Raw genomic sequence first — 22,500 nt, 5'->3', positions numbered from 1 at the left:
CAGTTTAGCCAATAAAAACACACGCACTATATATTTGGTGTTACTTTGCTTCAGTGTTATTTATTTTTTACATTAATCTTAATCTTATTTCGGCCAGAGTTCTTTCGTCACACTCCTATTGGCTAAACTGGCAAAATGACCATTCCTAAATACAACAATATCTGTTTCAACACACGACTTCACATAAAAAATCTTGCACAACAAATATTTAAACGTATATACATATATATATATATATATATATATATATACATATATATATGTTGAAGTGAATCTAACGGTTTTTGTGTGTTTCTTAAATGGCTTATAAACACCTTCCATGCTGCAATTGTTTTCATTCCAGCACATGATCTCAGATCAGGTCACTTGCTATGCAAGTATATCTCCGTAATATATATAAATGTATATAAGTACATGTATATATATGCCTGCATTCAGGGAGTATAAAATGAAAATGGATTTTGTTTTACCTCTGATCGTCTCGTTGTCCACATCTTAGACTTAAAGAAGTGAGTGTAAAATAATTTCAAAGATGAACTTACCTAGAAAAGACAGAAAAAAAATCAATATTATAGTAAAATATATTCAAATGAGATGAAGACAAAAATTAAAAAATTACAACGAAGCAATTTATTAATGACAAAACTGGATTCTTTCAAAGAACAAATATTCGCAGATCAGACATCTTTGTACTGAACCACAAAATTAAATATTTGTTTCTTTATTACCCACAAGGGGCTAAACACAGAGGGGAAAAACAAGGACAGACAAACAGATGAAGTTGATTACATCGACCCCAGTGTGTAACTGGTACTTAATTTATCGACCCCGAAAGGATAAAAGGCAAAGTTGACCTCGGCGGAATTTGAACTCAGAACGTAACGGCAGACGAAATACCGCTAAGCATTTCGCCTGGCGTGCTAACGTTTCTGCCAGCTTGCCATCAAAATTAAATATTGGTGTGTGTATGTGTGTGTGGTGGTTGTTTTGGATAATTTCTGTATATTATGGTCATGTAGTTCCATGGAATAGAGCATTATTAAAAGAAGCATGAATTAACCCTTGAAGTCCCACTGTCCTATAAATAGGACACTAAATGAGAACCTTAAATAAGCTATATCACATTGTCTCAGTGTCCTATTTATAGGACACCCGGTATTTCCATTTCTAAAGGAGTTTTAATAATTAATTATTTTCATTTTAACCTGTTTTCAATCATCTGTAAAAATTTAAAAGTAATATTCAGAAATTTAATTACTCTGGGACTTAATGGGTTAACTCAAACTTGAAACATGAATTTCTAACAGCTATTAAGTAGACCATCTTATGAACTCTCTCTCTCTCTCTCACACACACACACACACACACACACACACATACACATACACACACACAAGCTGTAATTTGCCTGAAGACCCTATTTATGCACAGGTGAAAGTCAATAAAATCAGAGAAGGAAGAGACAGATTCAACCAAAATGAAAATATATTATCAATCTTTACTATGGCGATGCGTATTCATTTTTGTCTCAACAATCACCATTAAATGTGTGTGTGTACGCATGCACGCACACACATACACACACACATACACAGGGGATGTTGTAAAGTTCCTGGTTTTGGGCAAAAGAAAAGAAATGGATGAGGACCAGTTAATTATGATTTCATTCAACATATTCCCCTCCCAGATTCACACATTTACTGTACTTGTCCTTTAGTTTTTCTAAGCCCTGTAAAAGAACTCAGAAGGTTGGGCCTCAAACCAGGCTTTTCGTGACACCCTTAAAGCCAGGAACTTTTCACCCCCAACCCCCCACTCATGCACACACACACACAGTGTGTGTGTGTGCGGACTGAAGCTCCTACCAGTGTTAATTATATTTACATCACTAAAGACAATTCACTCTCCAAAAATAATTTGACTCAACCATCAGATAAATAGAGATCAATAAACTTAACATCAGAATAACTAAGTCCTGGGTTTGTTATAAACAACAATCAACAACCTTGAAAGATGGTGCTCCAGTATGGCCAACATCTCATAATGGAACCAATCAACAAGATAAGCGAACAGTCACATACACAACACCTGTAACTTTTATACAACATTACAAGAATGGATTAAAGAACTTTCAAATAAAATCTGGTTGCAAACTTTACAATACACTTCTTAACCTGATTATAATTATTAATTAAAATGTAGTTAAACCAAAATTAGATAGATTCCTTTTATCGTTAGCAATTTAAGTAAACGGCAACAGCACCACCTAAGTACTCTTTGTCACTGCTCCACTGCATCTTTGTAAACAATTTAAACGAATTAAATTAATAGATGGATGTATTACAATGGTAGCACCTGGCTAAGGTGCAGACAGGTTTGGCTTTGAATTTTATTTTCAGTTAAAATGCAAACTACACAAGAAACACAATTGCCATCACAATCATCATCATCATCGTTCATCGTGGCTTCTACGTCTCTTTTAGATTTTGTGAAAAGGGAAGAAAAAAAAACATTAAACAGGAATAAACAAACAGAAACTGCAGGACTTAAAGTTGCCGTTGTTGTTGCTGTTGTTGTTGTTGTGTTCAATGGTTGAACTTTAATGGAAGATTTCTGATATGAGAAACGTTTGCAGCCAATTTTTGGCAAACGCTGTGGCACCGACAGAGAGTGTTTGGCAAAACAGTTTGAAAATGGGAATTTGAGAAATTTGAGTTAATAATAAAATTGAGCTCCATTGTTGGTAATTAGTCACATGAGGTTAACGAGGAGATACGTATAGTAGTTGTTTACGTGAAAGGTTGACGGTGGAATGGTGGTGGCGGCGGCGGTGGTGGTGGTGGTGGGTGGGTGAGGATGAGTGAAAGGGAGGGGGTGGAGGAGGGAGGGAGGGGGGGGAAAGGCGAAGTGTGGAATGGAACGTTTGAAAGACGGAAAATAAATAACAAGAAATCAATAACTGGTGGTGGGGGGTGGGGTGGTTGGGCGGCGGCAGTGTTGAAAGTAAGAGTGATGGAATGTGAAAATTGCTAGCTCTGTTCATGCACATGCGTGCGTGCGTCTGTGTGCATGTATGTATGCATGCATGCATGCATATACTGTGCACAGTTGTTGCATCTTCAGATATACGCAGACTACGGGTTAAATATACATACCTACATATACATATATATATACCTGTATATACATATACACATGTAGGTATGAATAGGAATGCTTATAAAACATACCTGTGCATATAATGGTGCATATAATGTGCAGTTATAATTTTGCATATGTTCTCAATATTGTTTCAAATTTTGGTAGAAGGCCAGCAAGTTCAGGAGAGGACTAAGTTGGTTACATTGACCCCAGTGTATGACTGGTACTTATTTTATTGAGTTCAAATTCCGCCGAGGTCGACTTTGCCTTTCATCCTTTCGGGGTCGATAAATTAAGTACCAGTTATGCACTGGGGTCGATGTAATCGACTTAATACCTATGTCTGTCCTTGTTTGTTCCTTCTATGTTTAGCCCCTTGTGGGTAATAAAGAAATAGGTACTTATTTTATTGACCTTGAAAGGCCAGATGAAATGCCGCTAAGACTTTTGCCTGGCACCCTAACCATTCTGCTAAGCTTGCTGCCTTAATTTGTCTAAATATTAATATTATGTAGACTGCAATTATTCATTAATTATTTTTTTTTTAAAACTCTGGATTAATTTTATGGGTGATGAGGGGGACTTTGGACATTAACATAATTGAACTCGTATATTGGAATCCTCTATGGAGGTGAAGAATATGCTGCTGTTGTTAGCTGGAATCCAGCCACAGAACTTTGGCAACACAGGGTTGTTTTAGTTGAAGAAATTAACCCAGTTGACGGTTAAAGGTTAACAAAGTGTTGTAATGAATGGACTGAGAAATAGATCTCTGCTGAAACATGCTGAGTGGCAGGGACGTATATTCTGGGGGGTGCACCCCACCAATTGAAAATGGCAAATTCATCATCATCATCATCATCATTTAGCGTCCGTTTTCCATGCTAGCATGGGTTGGACGGTTCAACTGGGGTCTGTGAGGCTGGAAGGCATCATCAGGCCCAGTCAGATCTGGCAGTGTTTCTACGGCTGGATGCCCTTCCTAACACCAACCACTCCATGAGTGTAGTGGGTGCTTTTTACGTGCCACCCGCACAGGTGCCAGACAGAGCTGGCAAACGGCCACGAACGGATGGCGCTTTTACGTGTCACCGGCACGGGGCCAGGCAATGCTGGCAACGGACACGAACGGATGGTGCTTTTACGTGTCACCGGCACGGGGGCCAGGCGAGGCTGGCGTGCCGGTGACACGTAAAATTCTTAATGGAAAACTTTTGTTATACCCCTGCTTGGAATTTGGTGGCATTGGGTGTGGCAGCACATTCAGGACAACAACCACCAAATGCCACTGCTGAGTTACTGATTCTTGACACTCTGTGGAACACATTGGACACAATTCTTAAATCGAAAATGGTTCCTGAGATTAAGATTTTAAATGCATCGAATAAGATTATTTTGTTTCTAGAAATAAATCTTTCGAAAATGAGTGTTTATTTACTTGTGTATTTATCAATCCTGTCCATGAAGATTATGAACAGGAGGGGTGACAGTATGTAGCCATTGTGGAGTCCGGCACCTATGGAGATGAGAAAGGCACTTAAGATGGAGCTAGTGCTCCTCAGAGTTGAGAGATCATAGCTATGGTACTACAGACAAGTGGAAAGGATGTCTGAGGAAAGATTCACTGGGTTGGAGACCAAGGGTAGACCACGAACCAGATGGTCGGATAACATCTATGAGCTTGGTTGGGTTCACTTGGGGGATCTATTTGGATCAACTGGAGATGGATGCTTCTGATGGGACTTAATAAAAGCTCGAGGACTCTGCCCTCCATGACCACCACCTCCAATAGGAATAAGTGGGTGAGAAAGATGAGATGAGATGTCCATGTATGTGCAAGAAGTGACCCCTAACATATCCACAAGGGAAGAAATCAGAGCTAATTCAAACTAATGGTCATTCATCAATTTGAAGGCAACAGGGGACAAAGAGATATAAAAGGAAGGGATAGGCATGAGTTGTGGTTTAAGCTGGGGTCAGTCCTGATTGAGAAGACTTATGATTAAAGGCATTCCTACCATGACCATTCCATTATTTATATTGTTTTTAACTAGGCATAGTATACCTTGGACTATGTTATCCAATGTGTTTATCTTTTACTGGTTTCAGTTACTCAACTGTGGCCATGCTGGGGCACTGGTTTATAGCTGAACAAATTGACCCCAGAACCCATTTTGTTTTTTTAACTTATTCTTTCAGTCTCTTTTGCTGAACTGCTAAGTTATGAGGAAGTAAACAAACCAACACCAGTTGTCAAGCGGTGGGAGAGGATGGAGACAAACATAAAGACATACACATACACACATATACACACACATGTGCACTTACACACACACACACACATGGAGCTTGTTAACTGGAGTTTTTATATAAACATTTGACGTGCTAGAACTAGCAGCCAGATCTACTTCAAACAATGCTCTCCTCCATCTTTGCAAAAAAAGAAGAAAGGCACAGGTGTGGCTGTGTGGTCAGGTGTCTGCTTCCCAATTGCTTTTTTGCCTCAGCCTTGGACTGACCGAAGCTTTGTTGTGAGTGGATGTGGTCAACGGAAACTGAAAGAAGACTGTCATCTAGCTATCAGTCCATCTGTCTGTCTACCTGCCTGTCTGTCTATCTATCTATGTATCTATCTATCTATCTGTCCATCAGTCTCTCTGTCTGTCTGTTTATCCATCAATCTCTCTCTCTCTCTCTCTCTCTATTTATCTATCTCTATATCTATCTGTCTATCTATCTATACTATCTATGTCTGTCTGTCAATCTATCTATCTATCGATCGATATCTATCTATTTATCTGTCTTTATCTATCAATCTGTCTGTCTGTCTATCTATCTATCTGTGTGGTGTGTGTGTGTGTGTTTGTGTCCCATCACATGACACCTGGGTCTGTCTCCATCCCCGTAAGTTAGCAATTCAGCAAAATGAGACTGACAGAATAACCACCAGACTTTTTGATTAAAAAAAAAAAGTACTGGGATCACCAGTTTGTTTGACTAAACCCCTGCAAAGCAGTGGCCCCTGAATGGCTGCAGGCTAAGGACTGATGTGAAACTACTCATCAACAGAGACAGGCTGCTGAAACGACTGTTGGGAAACTTTAAACTCCACCTGTGTTCTCCTTTTATGCAAATGCCACACCTGAGACCATCCCTATGGTGGATCCATAATTTGCATTGGATTGGAACCGAAGTACAGGTGCGTGTGTGTGTGTGTGTGTGTACAAACAAACACACACATGCACACACACACACATCGGGGAGTTCTGTTCTTTTTAATTCCACCCAAACCACTGAAGTATGAATTAGAAGAGGTTCTTTATTTTAGAAATCCAACTTAAGGTAGCAACAAATCCTTGCCTAATTCAATAATCACAACACAATAACAACACTGCTCAGTCCATTGGCTAATTATCTAATTAGCCATGCAGGAATGAAGCTGGTGTTGTTTGGCCTGGTGGACAATAATTGATCGCACGTACAGGAATAAAAACTCAATAAAGGAAATATTCATTTTTAACGAATAAATGCAAGGAAATCAATTAATTTTGGAAAATGATTTAAGAAAAATACAACAAAAATATTAATGAGAAGACGGTTAATTCCTGCAGTTTGGATAATTTCAGTTCTTTGGTGAACGAAACCAACTGCGATCACGCTGCAGGAAGGAAGCAATGCAACTGCACTCTGGTAGACAAATCTACACCGTTCCAATAACTGCTGCTGCTGTTGGTGCTGCTGCTGCTGCTGTTGTTGCCATAATGGAATCATGATTGATTAGGCTAATCAGGACTGTTAATGAGTTACTGGGCTCCCCTCCTGCCAAACCTTTCTCTCTCTCTCTCTCTCTCTCACTTTTATGTATGTGTATGTGTGTGTGGTGTGTGTGTGTGTGTCCATGTGTATGCACATATATATGGTGAAGAGCAGGGAGGGAGGAGAACGAGGGAGAAAAGGTGAGATGGATAGGGGAGGAGGATAAGGAGAGAGCCAGTAGTGGTGGTGGTGGTGGGGGGGGAGGATTGGAGGACAGGAAGGAGGAAGAGAAGGTAGAAAGAAGATGAAGAACTTGGAGAAAGAAGTCTTTGAAGAGAGGAAAAGTTATAGAGGAAAGGGGAGGGGGACGGAGGGAAAATACCTAGGGTAGTGGTGAGGGGTTTGCACGGAGATGGAGGGAGCGAGGGAGGGAGGTAGAGGTAGGTTTAATCGTTTCTCTGGAATGTGAGTTTAGCAAAAGTCTAAAGAATGGCCTTGGCACATTCTATGTTCAAAGGTAATTCATTGAGTTACTAAGACACGAGGGGGCACTAATCCCCTCTCCCCTGCTATTACCACCCAGCGCTATTTACCACCCTACTTCCCACTATAAGTCTAACTGCTAACATTAAATCAGATAATAAAATTAATTTTAGTCATTAATGAAAAAAAAAATCATTATAACAATCGATTAAAACTCTACCCTAAAATTTAATAACAATAATAATAAAATAATAATAATAATAAAATAATAATAATAATAATAATATAATAATAATAATAATGATAATAATGATAATGATAATAATAATGATGATAATGATAATAATGATCCTTTCTACTGAGGGGCACAAGGTCTTTGGGGAAAGGGATTAGTCGATTACATTGACCCCAATGTTTCACTGGTACTTAATTAGACCCTGAAGAGATGAAAGGCAAAGTCAACCTTGGTGGAATTTGAACTCAGAGCGCAGTGACGGATGAGATACCGATAAGCATTTCATCCAGCAAGCTAAGGATTCTGCCAGCTCACTGCCTTGAATAATAATAATGATGATGATGATGACGACGACGATGATAACGAAGAAGAAGATGATGATGATGAGCTTAAGGTATCGAGTGCTAAGGTACACAACAACTCTTTCTCTTTTCTCTTTTACTCTTTTACTTGTTTCAGTCATTTGACTGCGGCCATGCTGGAGCACCGCCTTTAGTCGAGCAAATCGACCCCAGGACTTATTCTTTGTAAGCCCAGTACTTATTCTATCGGTCTCTTTTGCCGAACCGCTAAGTGACGGGGACGTAAACACACCAGCATCGGTTGTCAAGCAATGCTAGGGGGACAAACACAGACACACAAACACACACATATATATATATATATACACATATATACGACAGGCTTCTTTCAGTTTCCGTCTACCAAATCCACTCACAAGGCATTGGTTGGCCCGGAGCTATAGCAGAAGACACTTGCCCAAGATGCCACGCAGTGGGACTGAACCCGGAACCATGTGGCTGGTTAGCAAGCTACTTACCACACAGCCACTCCTGCGCAGATTTTTATTTTACCAAATTCCTCTAAATTAATATTGCCGAAATTAAAAACACGTGGTGATGATGATGATGATTATGATGACAATATGGACGGTGTATTTAATTAGCAATACAGCAGGGTGTCTTCTGAGGGAGATTAAACTGTTGATTCCAGCAGGTCAAGCAGTTAGATAGGTGTTTCTCTTGGAGTTTGTATTTGCCATCTTTCATGTAAATAATTTTGGCCTGGATTGAACTTGAAGACTTTTTTTCCATTTTTTTTTTTTATCTTTTACTTGTTTCAGTTATTAGGCTGTGGCCATGCTGGGGCACCAATCCTCGAAGAATTTCTAGTCAAATAAACTGACCCCAGGAGTTATTTTCTTAAGCCTAGCACTTATTCTATCGGTCTCTTTTGCCGAACCGCTAAGTTACAGGGACATAACTGCACCAACATAGGTTTTCAAGAGGGAGTGGAGAACAAGCAGAGACACAAAGACACATACACACACACACACATATATATATATACAACAGGCTTCCTTCAGTTTCCATCTACAAATCCACTCACAATTGTGATATTAATGGGTCTGTTGCATCGTAGATACGATGTTGTTGTTGTTATTGCTGTTGTAGGTATTTATTGTTACAGCTTCAAACATACCTCTGTTATCAAAAGCACCCCGACCATGCCCACCCTGTTCTTTTTATATACCTAATACTGCATAGGATCTAATGCAACTTGTTTTCAAGACATCGGAGTTTGAGTTGAGGGGGGGGGGATGTGAAAGGTGTACACACACACGCACATACACACACACACACATGCCTGAGGTTATAGTAGAAGACACTTGCCCAAGGTGCCATGCAGTGGGACTGAACCCGGAACCATGGAGTTGAGAAACCAACATCTTACTACAAAAATGAATTAACAGTAAAAAAAAGTGAAGAAAATAGCAAACAAACAGCCTGACAACTTTTTTCTAATCTAAATCTTTAAAAAAAATCTTTAAAAAAAATCTAAAAAAAAAATCTAAAAAAAAAGAAAACTAATTTCAAATCTAAAAATAAAAAAAAGAACTGAACAATGAAAAACCTAAGAATGAATGAAATAAATTTTAAACAAGATTTGTAATTTGTGTGTTTTGATATTTTCTTTGCATTTAATTCCAGGCCAGATCTGTAAGTGTTGAAGTAGTTGTAAATTTAGTTTCTCCTTCAAATTGCATTTTCAACCTACAAACTACAAACCTACTTCACCGCCAGACTGCCATTTAAGATAGTATTTTCCACAATAGGTCAATAGTGATATTATTGAACACACTTATTAGACATCTCATTCAAAGAAATGATGCCACAAAGTGCTGGCGGACACAAGGAAAAGGACAAAAACAAAACAACAACACAACGCAAACACAAAAAAATAAAATCACCCATTGATGAATGCTGAATGGTAGGTTGGCAACCTGTATTGTGAGATTGTGTTACTAATAAACTGGTATTCCGTTGTTTATGAGGGCGAGTGTTTCAGTTGATCTGATTAACGGAACAGCCTGCTTGGGGAATTAATGTGCAAGTGGTTGAGTACTCCACAGACACGTGTACCCTTAATGTAGTTCTTAAGGAGACTTAGTGTGACATGGAATGTGACAAGGTTGGCCCCTTTGGATTACAGGTACAACTTATCTTTTGCCAGCTGAGTGTACTGGAGCAATGTGGAATAAAGTGTCTTGCTCAAGGACACAATGTGCCACTGAGAATTGAACTCATGACTTTACAACTGTCAGCTGAACACCCTAACCACTAAGCCATGGGTCTTCACTCAACCATCTTCATGGTTGAGGAGTATGAAAGGGGCCCTCAGATATGACCACCACTCACTGCGGACTCATGCTGAAGCTACACTCTGCCTGGGTCCTCCCTGTTCAGCCTCGATGCAATCCCTCCACGTTTGTCAACTGCAAGACCGATTTCCATATGCCCAGCCCCTAAAGACATAGCTACAGTGATTCTGATCCCTAATAAACATCACAGTTTTCATTGACTGACCATTGTCCCTACTTTTCAAATTCCCTCTCGTCTCCTTCAGAACTGAATCATCCAAGGGTGTTGCCCTAACCCTAAACACAATGCCTGACAGCAACACGTCCTCTTCAACCACCCTCTTCAGTCATGCCAGCTCAGAGGGACCGGTTTCCTGTTTCCATGCCGTATGAATTCTCCACCTGGATAGGATGCCAGTCCCTCGCTGGATAACTCACTTTTGCCAGCTGAGTGGACTGGAGCAATGTGAAACAAAGTGTCTTGCTCAAGAACACAACGCATCGCCCAGTCCAGGAATTGAAACCGCAATCTTATGATCATGAGTCCAACACCCTAACCACTAAGCCATGTAACTCTACAGTAGAAGTAAAATTACCTCCTTGAGTTATGCCGACTCATGAGGACCAGGTTCTTGGTTTCACGGCGTATAAATTCCCCACCTGGATAGGATGCTAGTCCCTCTTAGGATGACTCCCTTTTGCCAGTTGAGTGGACTGGAACAATGTGAAATGAAGTGTCTTGCTCAAGAACACAACGTGTCACCTGCTCCAGGGATTGAAACCACAATCTTATGTTCACGAGTCCAACATCCCTAACCACTAAGCTATGCACCTCCACACCACCCTCACTCACTTGGTGTCAATCACCCTTACGGTTCAAACTTCACACCCATACAATTATTAGCCACAGCAGGGTTTTTATAAGATTTAGAAGGTACTGTGCCACCCTACCCCCATCCAGCATGGTCACCTGATATGCTCAAAGTCAGTTAATAATTCCAGGGGGTTTACAAAACTGTTGCACTGGGAGACAAATATAATTCCTTGGTTGTGATTTGGGGTCAGATATTCCAGTGTGGAAACGTAATAGTTATACTCCTGTGCGTATGTGTATATATATATATACATATATATCTTTTACTCTTTTACTTGTTACAGTCATGTGACTGCAGCCATGCTGGAGCACCGCCTTTAATCGAGCAACTCAACCCTGGCACTTATTCTTCGTAAGCCCTGTACTTATTCTATCGGTCTCTTTTGCCAAACCGCTAAGTAACGGGGACATAAACACACCAGCATCGGTTGTCAAGCAATGCTAGGGGCACAAACACACGCACACACATATATATATACATATATACGATGGGCTTCTTTCAGTTTCCGTCTACCAAATCCACTCACAAGGCATTGGTTGGCCCGAGGCTATAGCAGAAGACACTTGCCCAAGGTGCCATGCAGTGGGACTGAACTCGGAACCATGTGGTTGGTAAGGAAGCTACTTACCACACAGCCACTCCTGCGCCTATATATATATATATATATATATATATAATTTTCTGTATTGTCTATTATGTGTATTAGGTCTATTAAATGCATGCATGCATGTGTGTGCGTGCATGCATGCACAATGCACATACCTGCATAGAGATTACAATACAAGAACCATTTCCTGTATTTATTGAAGTACAGACAGGTAGACAGAGACAAATATGTGTGTGTGGCGATGGGGAGAGAGAGAGAGAGAGAGAAAAGTGTTATTAGAGTAAGAAGAGATTGGAATTCCATTCATGTGACATAGAGTAGGTGCAGGTAGGGTGAATATAAACACACACACACACATACAGACATGTATATACGTACACACTCACCTCATACACACACACACACACACTGAGGATATTACCTTTTGTTAAGCTAAATGCTGTCTTTTCACTGAATTGTTTGGGTGATATCTGGTGATATTAATGGGTCTGTTGCATCGTAGATACGATGATGCTGTTGTTGTTATTGCCGTTGTAGGTATTTATTGTTACAGCTTCAAACATACCTCTGTTATCAAAAGCACCCCGACCATGCCCACCCTGTTCTTTTTGATATACCTAATACTGCATAGGATCTAATGCAACTTGTTTTCAAGACATCGGAGTTTGAGTTGAGGGGGGGGGATGTGAAAGGTGTACACACACACACACACCACACACACACACGCACACACACACATACACACACATGCACATACACACACACACACACGCGCACATACACACACATACTTACACACACACACACATACACACACATACTTACACATACACACACATACTTACACACACACATACTTACACACACACACACACATGCACATACACACACATACTTACACACACACACACACGCGCACACATGCAAACTATTATTGCTAGCACGAAATCATTGTTGTCATCATTCATCTCCAAACAAGCTCTGATCAAAAACACTCCAAACATGACCATTCTGTCTGAGTTCTTGCCTAAGGTGTCTGAAACAACATTTTCCAAGGTATCCATCCTAGTTTTCGTTTTTGACCACAGGGGAAAATTACCTGGGTTTGACATTAAACTGCTTCTGGTGTTGAAACTCCAGATGGGGAGTTCTGGAGTCACCCCCTTAATTACCATAACTCCCAGATCTGTTCTGACCCCAGAAGAGTAGTACAGGTCAGGGTCCTATCCATGGATTAAATAAATTTTCATAAGGGCAGATTGAGCTCCTTAACTACAGTAAAAGCAATCAATCACAAAACTGGCATGTCTGTGTGGTAAGAAGCTTGCCTCCCAACCACATGGTTCTGGGTTCAGTCCCACTGCGTGGAACCTTGGGCAAGTGTCTTCTAGTATAGCCTTGGGCCAACAGAAGCCTTGTGAGTTGATTTGGTAGACGGAAACAGAAAAAGAAGCCCATTGAAATATATTTTTTGACAAATCTATTAAAATAGTTAAAACCTATAAATATAATTATCTAAATTATAATATAAATACACTTCAAAATGTCATTAAACGTTACTTTGTAAGTTAATTAATGAAATAGAATTTCTCTCTGTATTTTACATGCGTTTAATAATTCTATTTGTGACACACCTGGCTACATATTGCAGTATATCAGTATTTCGCAGTGTTTCCACCGAATTAATTAAAGATTTTAATTAACGAATAGATTTGGACTGTTGTTACATTTTGGCTTCTTAAAGGTGATTGCCAGACCAACACAATGTCTGGATTAAACACGATTACTTTTGCTGTTTAGCCCAAGGACAGTTTTGAATGAGAAGGCCTATGATCAAAGGTACTTCAATCATGATCATTGAATCTTTCTCTTGGGAATTGCGTATCTCGGACTACCTCATCTAGCATGTCTCTCCCTTTTGTGCTGTGTGGGGACGCGCATGCCGAAGAAGGGGCCCAACATTTCTTCTGTGTGTTGTAAAGGGTGACTAAAAGAGGCACAGCTAGGATTTGCCCACCAGCCTCATAAAACCCTCACTGGCAACAACTACCCCCACAAACATACCCATGAGTCGGGTGGGGGTGGGGCAGTTGTCACCAGAATGGTGCAAAGGTGTCGTCTACCAGGATTAGGGAGTCACCAACAAATGGCAAATGCAGTGACACTCTGTTATTGTGCATTTCCCCCATACTACTACTACTACTACCACCACCACCACCACCACCACTACTACCACCACCACCACCACCACCACCACTACTACCACCACCACCACCACCCACCACCACCACCACCACCACCACCACCACCACCACTACTACTACTACTACTACACATATGTATAAATATTTACACATACATTTACATACATTCTGTGTGGGGACCAGCATGTCAAAGAACAGACATTTGTGTTGTAGAAGGTGACTAAAAAAGGTTGAGAGAGGATTTGCACTCTGACCTCGTAAAACTCTGGCCAGCAAGAACAACCGAAAACAGAGCCATGGGTCGAAGGGTTGTCACCAGAATGGTGCAAAGGTCCTCTGCCTGGAGAAGAAGGGAATCAACAAAAAATGGTGAACGTAGCAATACACTACATACTACTGCCCCCCCATTCATTTACTACCACTCTCTCCCTTTACATGTTGTTAGGGAGTCATTTAAAAAATGGTTTGGCTGCTGTTTCTTGCTGGTTGAGTAACCATGTACAAGATCCTTCATTGGTGTGTGTGTGTGTTTGGCTCAAAGAGAAGAAGAAACAATGTTTTTAATAAAGGACAATTAACATGAAGTTGGAAGGACCCATATGGGTTGACAGAAATGTTGAGATGTGCTTTCGTGAGACATAAGACATGTTGTTGCCGGAGTCGTATGACTCACAAAAAAAGGCAACAGATATAAACTGTTTAATGTGACAGGGTGTAATGTTTTCTAAGGTTTGCAGATGTTTATTTGTCGTGGGTTTTTGGCTTTAATGTCACCCAAATGTGTGTAGAAAAGATCATTGAGGTCGAACCCTGCAGGAAATTGCATCCTGAAGATATTTAGGTCCTGAACACACTCCAGCCTAGATCAGCTAATGACCATCCCTAAAGATCAAAAGAAAACCTAAGCTCAACATTGAGGGGCTGCATACACAGAGGGGACAGTCCCATTGGTACATAAACATTTCAAACCAGCATTTCTAATAGTAAGAGGGGTGGGCAGATAAACTGGGCAGTGGCGTAGTATGGGTAGTGGCGTAGTATGGGCAGTGGCGTAGTATGGGTAGTGGCCAGTACTTTGGGCAAAATAAGGACTGCTAAGAGAATACATGAAATTTTGTGCCCCTAAGAACTTAGCATCCAGGGTAACTGCCTGTGGCCTGATCCATCCATGTCATATCCCTATCACTGTGATGGGACCATGAGGATTAAATAAGGTGTAGACAAAACGCCATATCTAGTACTGTATTTCCTCTTTGTTTCTTCAACTACTACTACTACAACTATTGCTGCTGCCTTCACTACTACTATTACTACTACAACTACTACCACCACCAACCACTACTACTGCTATAATCAAGATCACTACTATAACCGCCATCTCTGCTCCTCCTCCTCCTCCTCCAATGAGTACATCCTCCACCCACATCCATCCAATGTCCTTTTCTTTCCTTCCTCTCATCACTTTGATTGTCTCTACCGATCCCCGTGCTAAAGTTTTTCCTCATCTGCACCCTGGAATTCACATTCTTCCTCCAGACCTCAATTTACATTTTAAATATCAGCTGTTGTGATTCCACCTAAAAGGGTAAGGACCACTTTCAGTCATGAATGACCATGGGATTGCACCTAGAAAGTTACCCTCCGGGGCAAAAGTCCAGGCAAGGTTGCTTATGGAAGACCAGCAGTTGCCCATGCATACCAGCCTCCCTTCTCCACACCACTGATGTTATCCAAGGGAAAGGCAAAGGGGCCGATACAGCTTGGCACAACTCATTTCTACAGCTGAGTGAACTGGAGCAACGTGAAGTAAAGTGTCTTGCTCAAGAACACAACACACAGCCTGATCCAGGAATCGAACTCACTACCTCCTGATTGTGATCCGAACACTCTAACCACTGATTCCTCCCATTTGAGCAGGTCTTCAAAGGAATCCCTAGGCACCAGGGCCACCCCCTTTGAAAGTGGTTCAGACTAAAAGAAAGCAATCTCTAATATTGCAGTTGAAGGTGGATTGTCTTGGTTCCGTTGTTACCGAGTTTTTGTGGTGGCCATCTAGATTTGGAAGAAATGTAATCAGAATTGGTGAGTAGACTCTGGGAGAAAGGAAGAAGGGATTGTGTTTCAAAAGCAAGTTGAGGGTTGACGATAGGAGTCATGTTTGATAATTTAACAGTCAGGAAGGGATGGATCTTATGAGGGAGAGGTTTGGTTGGACTTATCCATGCCCACCTCCACCCATTTTTTGACTGATATTTAGGCAAGGTGGACGTAGGGTCACGTGGTAAAGAAGTTTACTTCCAAACTAAATTGTTCCAGTTTTGGTCCCACTCTGCATCACTTTAGGCAAGTGTTTTCTTCTAGGGCCCTGGGCTGACCAAAACCTTGTGAATGGATCTGGCCGACGGAAACTGCCTGGAAGCCCATTGTGTGTGTGTGTGTGTGTGCACCTAAAACACTCTGTAAAGTGTTTGGCATTAGGAAGGCCATCCAGTCGTAGATGCCAAATGAACACAGACAACTGGAACTTTTCACACTGTCCAACTGTCAAACTGTCAACCTGTCAAACAGCCCCTGTCAAATTGTCCAACCCTTACCAGCATGGAAAACAGATATTAGATGATAATGATAATGGGATTTTGTGGGGAATTCAGTGAATTATAAGGGATTTCATAAGGTTTCAAAAGTTTAGCTGTTAAGTCATCCCTGACTCAAGCAGACCTATAATCAATAACGCTCCAACTGTGACCATCCTGACTTTTTAGGGGTCATGTAGAATCAACATAATAATAATAATAATAATAATAATAATAGTAATGATTTCAAATTTTTGCCACAAGGGCAGCTTGGGGGACGGGATAAAGTCAATTACATCGGCTCCAATGTTCAACTGGTACTTATTTTATCAACCCCAAAATGAGGAAATGTAAAGTCGACTTCAGTGGAATTTGAACTCAGAACATAACATAGCATTTCATCCAGCATGCTAATGATTCTGCCAGCTCACCACCTTTAATAATAATAATAATAATAATAATAATGATGATGATGATGATGATGATGAGGAACTTATTGTATACAATGCTGAAGTGCAAGAAAACTCATCAGAAAAAGTGGAGAAAAAGTGCACGAACAGTCTATAGAATAAAGCAGAGGAAGTGGGTGTTTTAATGGTTGAGAACCATTGGTGTAACCTTTCCAGGACCTTGAAAGGTCAGGGAAAACCTACAACCAGGGTTTTAGGGTAGTGATCCAGGTAGGGGTTTTGTTTGAGTTTTTCTCGGTTACCACTTCCTGGAGATTTAGCAGTGTTGCTTTATCTACTGAACATATAACCTGATTGAGCAAACCTGTGATCACAGACATTCCAACCATGACCAGCTGGTGTATTCATATGTCAAGGATTATTTTGTTCAATGTGTTATCTGCTATTTCTAGCATGTCGAGTTACTATGTATAGGCTCAGCTGTTAGTGATGTGTAGACTGTAACAGAACACAACATCAGTACACTAGAACCCCAAAAAGGGACCACCCATCAACACCTAAGTAATTAATTAAAAAAAAATACATGTTAGTCTCTTGACCTGTGAGAAATAGCAGCTAAATCTTACTCAAATCACAAATCCATCTACCTTAAAACAGGACACATTTGATAATATAATCCTCGTGAGTGGTGGTGGTGATGGTCATGGCTGTAGCATCTTGTTCACTGAAATGCCTGATCATGGTTCACCTGGGGCTAAACCATAACAACAACACATCTGGACTTTGAAAGAAATTTGCAACAGAGTAGCAAGCTTGTATAGGGTCATTCAGCTTGTTAGAAATAGCAGCCAGATCACCCTCTAATTGCATCCTACCATCTTGGGGAAAGGAAAAGACTCAGTGGATAATGTAGCTCTGCACAAGTATACAAAATGACAGGATGGCCAAGGCTGGAATGCCTTTCATTGTAGGCCTGTTCATTCAGAGTTGGCCTTGGGTTAAACAACAACAACAAGAACATGCAATAAAATACATTTTAGAACTGAATAAAAGATGTTTCGAAACAAAATGGAGAAAGTTGAATGGAAAATGAGAGAGGAATTGAATAAATGAATTAATTTAGTAGAATCTGAAAGGGGGGGGGCAGAAAGAAAGGAAGGAAGGAAGGAAGGAAGAAGGAAGGAAGAAAGGAAGGAAGAACAGAAGGAAAAGAAGGAAAGAAAGAAAGGAAGGAAGGAAGGAAAAAGGAAGAAAGAAAGGAAGGGAGGAAAAAAGAAAGAAAGAAAGAAAGGAAGGAAGAAAGAAAGAGAGAAAGGAAGAAAGAAAGAAAGAGAGAAAGAAAGAAAGAAAGAAAGAAGTACATATATATATATCTAAAGGGTCGTTCCCTCCCTACAAACAAGAACAACAGCAATTTAGTGTCAATGTTGTTGCTGTTATTTAAACCCGAGTCATTCCTGGTCCAGCAGAGCTTGTTGATCAAAACCAATCAGGCTGTGACCATCATGTCTGGTTTGTGGAAAAGTCTATCTAGATAGAGAAACATACAGCATGAAAAATAAACAGGGTTGGGTAGAGCTTTGAGGGAAGTTTGGCTGCTATTTCTTTTTATATTTGTTTGATAGCAGGTCCATCGACCAGAGAGAGGGAGAGAGAGAGAGTAAGAGAGAAAGAGAGAGTAAGAGAGAAAGAGAGAGGGAGGGAGAAAGAGATTCTCTTGTTAGACTTGGCTGGCAGAAGTGCTGATGGTAATTAGAAGAGGAAGGGGGCGAAATAGGGGGCAAGATGTGGAACAAGAGAGGGAAAAGGGATCAATAAAAACAGGGAAACAACACAATGATGCAGGTGTGGGGGGGGAGGAAGAAGAGGGAGAACAATGCAAGTTTGTAAGAGAGGTGTTCTAACACAGACACGCACATGCACACACACACACACACACATGAAGGAATAGGATACTGCACAAGTATGTATGTGTGTGTGTGTATGTATATATATATATATATATATATATGTAGGTAGGTATGTATGTATGTATATGCATATAAAGCTGTATAAAGCCCTCTGAAATACCTATGGAAGGGAATAGCTGTGGAATTATGCCAGATGCTGTGTACTTTTCATGAGAAACACCTTGATAAAATAGACACGTGTGTGTGTGTGTGTGTGTGGTGTGTGTGTGTGTGTGTTTGTCTATATTCATTTATGCGTGAGTATACTTAATATACAGATTTTATCATCCAATCAATCACTCCATCCATCCATCCATCTATCTATCTACCTACATACCTACGTATCTTTCTATCTATCTATCTATCTACCTACATACCTACCTATCTATCTATCTATCTTTCTATCTATTTATCTATCTATCTATCTATCTACCTACATACCTACGTATCTTTCTATCTATCTATCTATCTACCTACATACCTACCTATCTATCTATCTATCTATCTGTCTATCTATCTGTCTATCTATCTATCTATCTATCTATCAATCTGTTTATCTGTCTGTTTGTCTATCTGTCTGTCTATCTGTCTATCCATCTATCTATATACACACATACAAAGGTATATGAACATGAATACATACATACATAATAAATAACTACAGATGAATAAATACACACACAATGTACACATATACACAAACATATATTCGCACATATATAATAGATATATATATATATATTACACATACATACATATACGACATGTACTACAACAAACACACATACCATACACACATATATACATGCATGTATGCGTAAGCGTGAATGAATGTTCCTACATGTGGGCAAATGGAAGACAGAAATTCTACTGTTGACAATGCCACACGAGTTGCTGTTGATGAAATATCATCATCATCATCATCATCATCATCATCAACATATTCACAATCTCACTCACATACAAACATGTATTCAAATATATATATATATATATATATATCCGTAAATATAAGAGAGTTAACTTTACATATATACACACACACACACACACACACACATGATCCGTAAATATAAGAGAGTTAACTTTACATATACACACACACACACATGATCCGTAAATATAAGAGAGTTAACTTTACATATATACACACACACACACACACACACATGATCCGTAAATATAAGAGAGTTAACTTTACATATATACACACACACACACACACACACACACACATGATCCGTAAATATAAGAGAGTTAACTTTACATATATATACACACACACACACACACATGATCCGTAAATATAAGAGAGTTAACTTTACATATATACACACACACACACACACACACACACATGATCCATAAATATAAGAGAGTTAACTTTACATATATATACACACACACATGCAAATATAGTTACATATAAACATTTATTATACAAGCATACTTTCATAAATATATATGTGCATGTGTGTATATATTATATGTATATATATATACATATGCATGTGTGCATGTGTATATGTGTGTGCGTGTAAAATATGCCAGCATTTGAGTGTGCACATCATCGGAGTTTGCACGTTAATTTCCACATCTATAGATAAAGAGAAGAAAGGAATGCCATTGTTAATTTGGATCGCATCGGAATCAACGCCGCCACCATCCCTCCCACCATGACCATCACAGAGAGAGCGAGAGAGAGAGAGAGAGAGAGAGTATAAGGAAAGAGGTGAGTCAAGAATTGAAGCAGTATGTGTTTAGGTGACTAATATTTCTTATTTACCGTGATGTGTGTGTGTGTGTTATTTGTTGATAGAGAAACGTGGAGGTGGTGAAGGTGGTGGTGTTGGTGTTTGGTGGGGTGTGTGAGAACACGGTTAGAAAGTTTGCTTACCTGTGGTGTCAGGGTGGCTAAATGGGCGGATATAGAGATAGGAAGAGAGTGTCACCAGTGCTGGAGGTATTCTCTCGACAAGGAAGTCAGTGTGGTTGTCATAGAGAGCAGACTGCACCCAGTCGAAGATGCCGACATTCCTAAGCAGACAGCCACCTGCTCGGGAGACTGTGTTGTAAGGGAATGTCCATTCCGTTGGTTGGCAGCAGCAGCAGTAGTAGTAGTAGTAGTATCAACAGAAGCAGCAGTAGGATGTGCAGTAGCTGCAGCGGTACTGAGCATCACAGAGGCAGTGGTGGTGGTGGCGGCGGCGTTGTCGGCAGCGGAGGTAGCACTACTGCTGGCTGACAATGACAATAGCAGCGGAGAGAAGGCAACAGTCGAAATATGTAACTGGTGGGAAGGGGTGGGTGGCTGGGTGGGAACGGGAGAACGAGAGGAGAGAGAGAGAGAGAGAGAAGAATGCAGGCACAACAGTGTGGAGGAGGAGGAGGAGACGTGTTTGACTGTCAAAGACTGTTGCAGTGAGGTGCTGCCAGCCAACACAACGCTCTCTCGTTTATTGACCGTTGTCAGTTGGATCCAGTCTTGTTGTTTGTTTCGCTTCTCTTCCCTCCTTCCGTTCCTTCCACTTTTCCTTTCCAATAACATCCAACCTCATGTTGCTCCCTATCACACACACACACACACACACATTCTCAGACATTTTCTGCATGTTTTTATGGACCCACACAAAAATGTCTAGACTTCATACACACACACACACACACATGCATGTGTCTATGTGTGTATGTATATACATATATATACGTTTAAATATTTGTTGTGCAAGATTTTTTATGTGAAGTCGTGTGTTGAAACAGATATTGTTATATTTCGGAATGGTCATATTGCCAGTTTAGCCAATAAAAACACACGCACTATATATTTGGCCGAAATAAGATTAAGATTAATGTAAAAAATAAATATCACTGAAGCAAAATAACACCAAATATATAGTGCGTGTGTTTTTATTGGCTAAACTGGCAATATGACCATTCCGAAATATAACAATATATAATACATATATATATATAATACTTAATAATTAGGGTTCAGCAAAGATTTGCTTTACCACATACCAAAGTTTAGAAATAGCAGCCAAAACCTTAGCTATTTCTTCTACTTTAAAAAGTATTTTGGTTTCTCTGGGAGCCCTTTTAAAGTAGAAGAAATAGCTAAGGTTTTGGCTGCTATTTCTAAACTCAGTATGTGGTACAGCAAATCTTTGCTGAACCCTAATTATTCGGTATTACGTCAGTTTACCGTGAGATGTTTCCTTTTTCATGCCGAATCTACTTGGTGAAATTATTGATTACTTCTTAATTAATTAATTTTACCCTTTGTTATATATATATATATATATATCCCAGTGTATATAAACAAAGAATAAAGACTCCACAACATAATAACAATAATAATCTTTTCTACTGTAGACACAAAACTTGAAATTTTTGCAGTTTAATCAATTACATCAACCCCAGCGCACAACTGGTACCTATTCTGTTGACCCTGAAAGGATAAAAGGTGAAGTCGAATTCTGAGGAATTTGAACTTGGAACATGAAACCAGAAAAAATGTTGTTAAGTATTTTGTCTGATATGCTAACGATGCTTTCCTGAAATTTTTGTGGAAGGGGCCAGGCAATTAGATTGACCCCAGTATGCAACTGGTACTTGATTTTTCGACC

General features: G+C 40.0%; 1 protein-coding gene across 2 annotated transcripts in view; it reads right to left on the bottom strand.

The window, feature by feature from the left end:
• The window catches only part of LOC115224716 (rap1 GTPase-activating protein 1), a 364,275-nt gene extending 343,312 nt beyond the window's left edge, over positions 1–20,963 (bottom strand). Inside the window, exon 1 of one of the 2 annotated variants that reach the window (XM_036513712.1) lies at positions 20,772–20,963. The gene's annotated coding sequence lies outside the window, so the exon portion shown is untranslated. The remainder of the gene's footprint in view (positions 1–20,771) is intronic. The other variant, XM_036513711.1, reaches the window with a different exon arrangement.
• Between the last annotated feature and the right edge of the window lie 1,537 nt (positions 20,964–22,500).

This window comes from Octopus sinensis, linkage group LG26 (assembly GCF_006345805.1).
Source record: "Octopus sinensis linkage group LG26, ASM634580v1, whole genome shotgun sequence".
NCBI lineage: Eukaryota > Metazoa > Mollusca > Cephalopoda > Octopoda > Octopodidae > Octopus > Octopus sinensis.
Note: the sequence above shows the minus strand (reverse complement) of the source record. Positions and strands in the feature narration are given on the sequence as shown.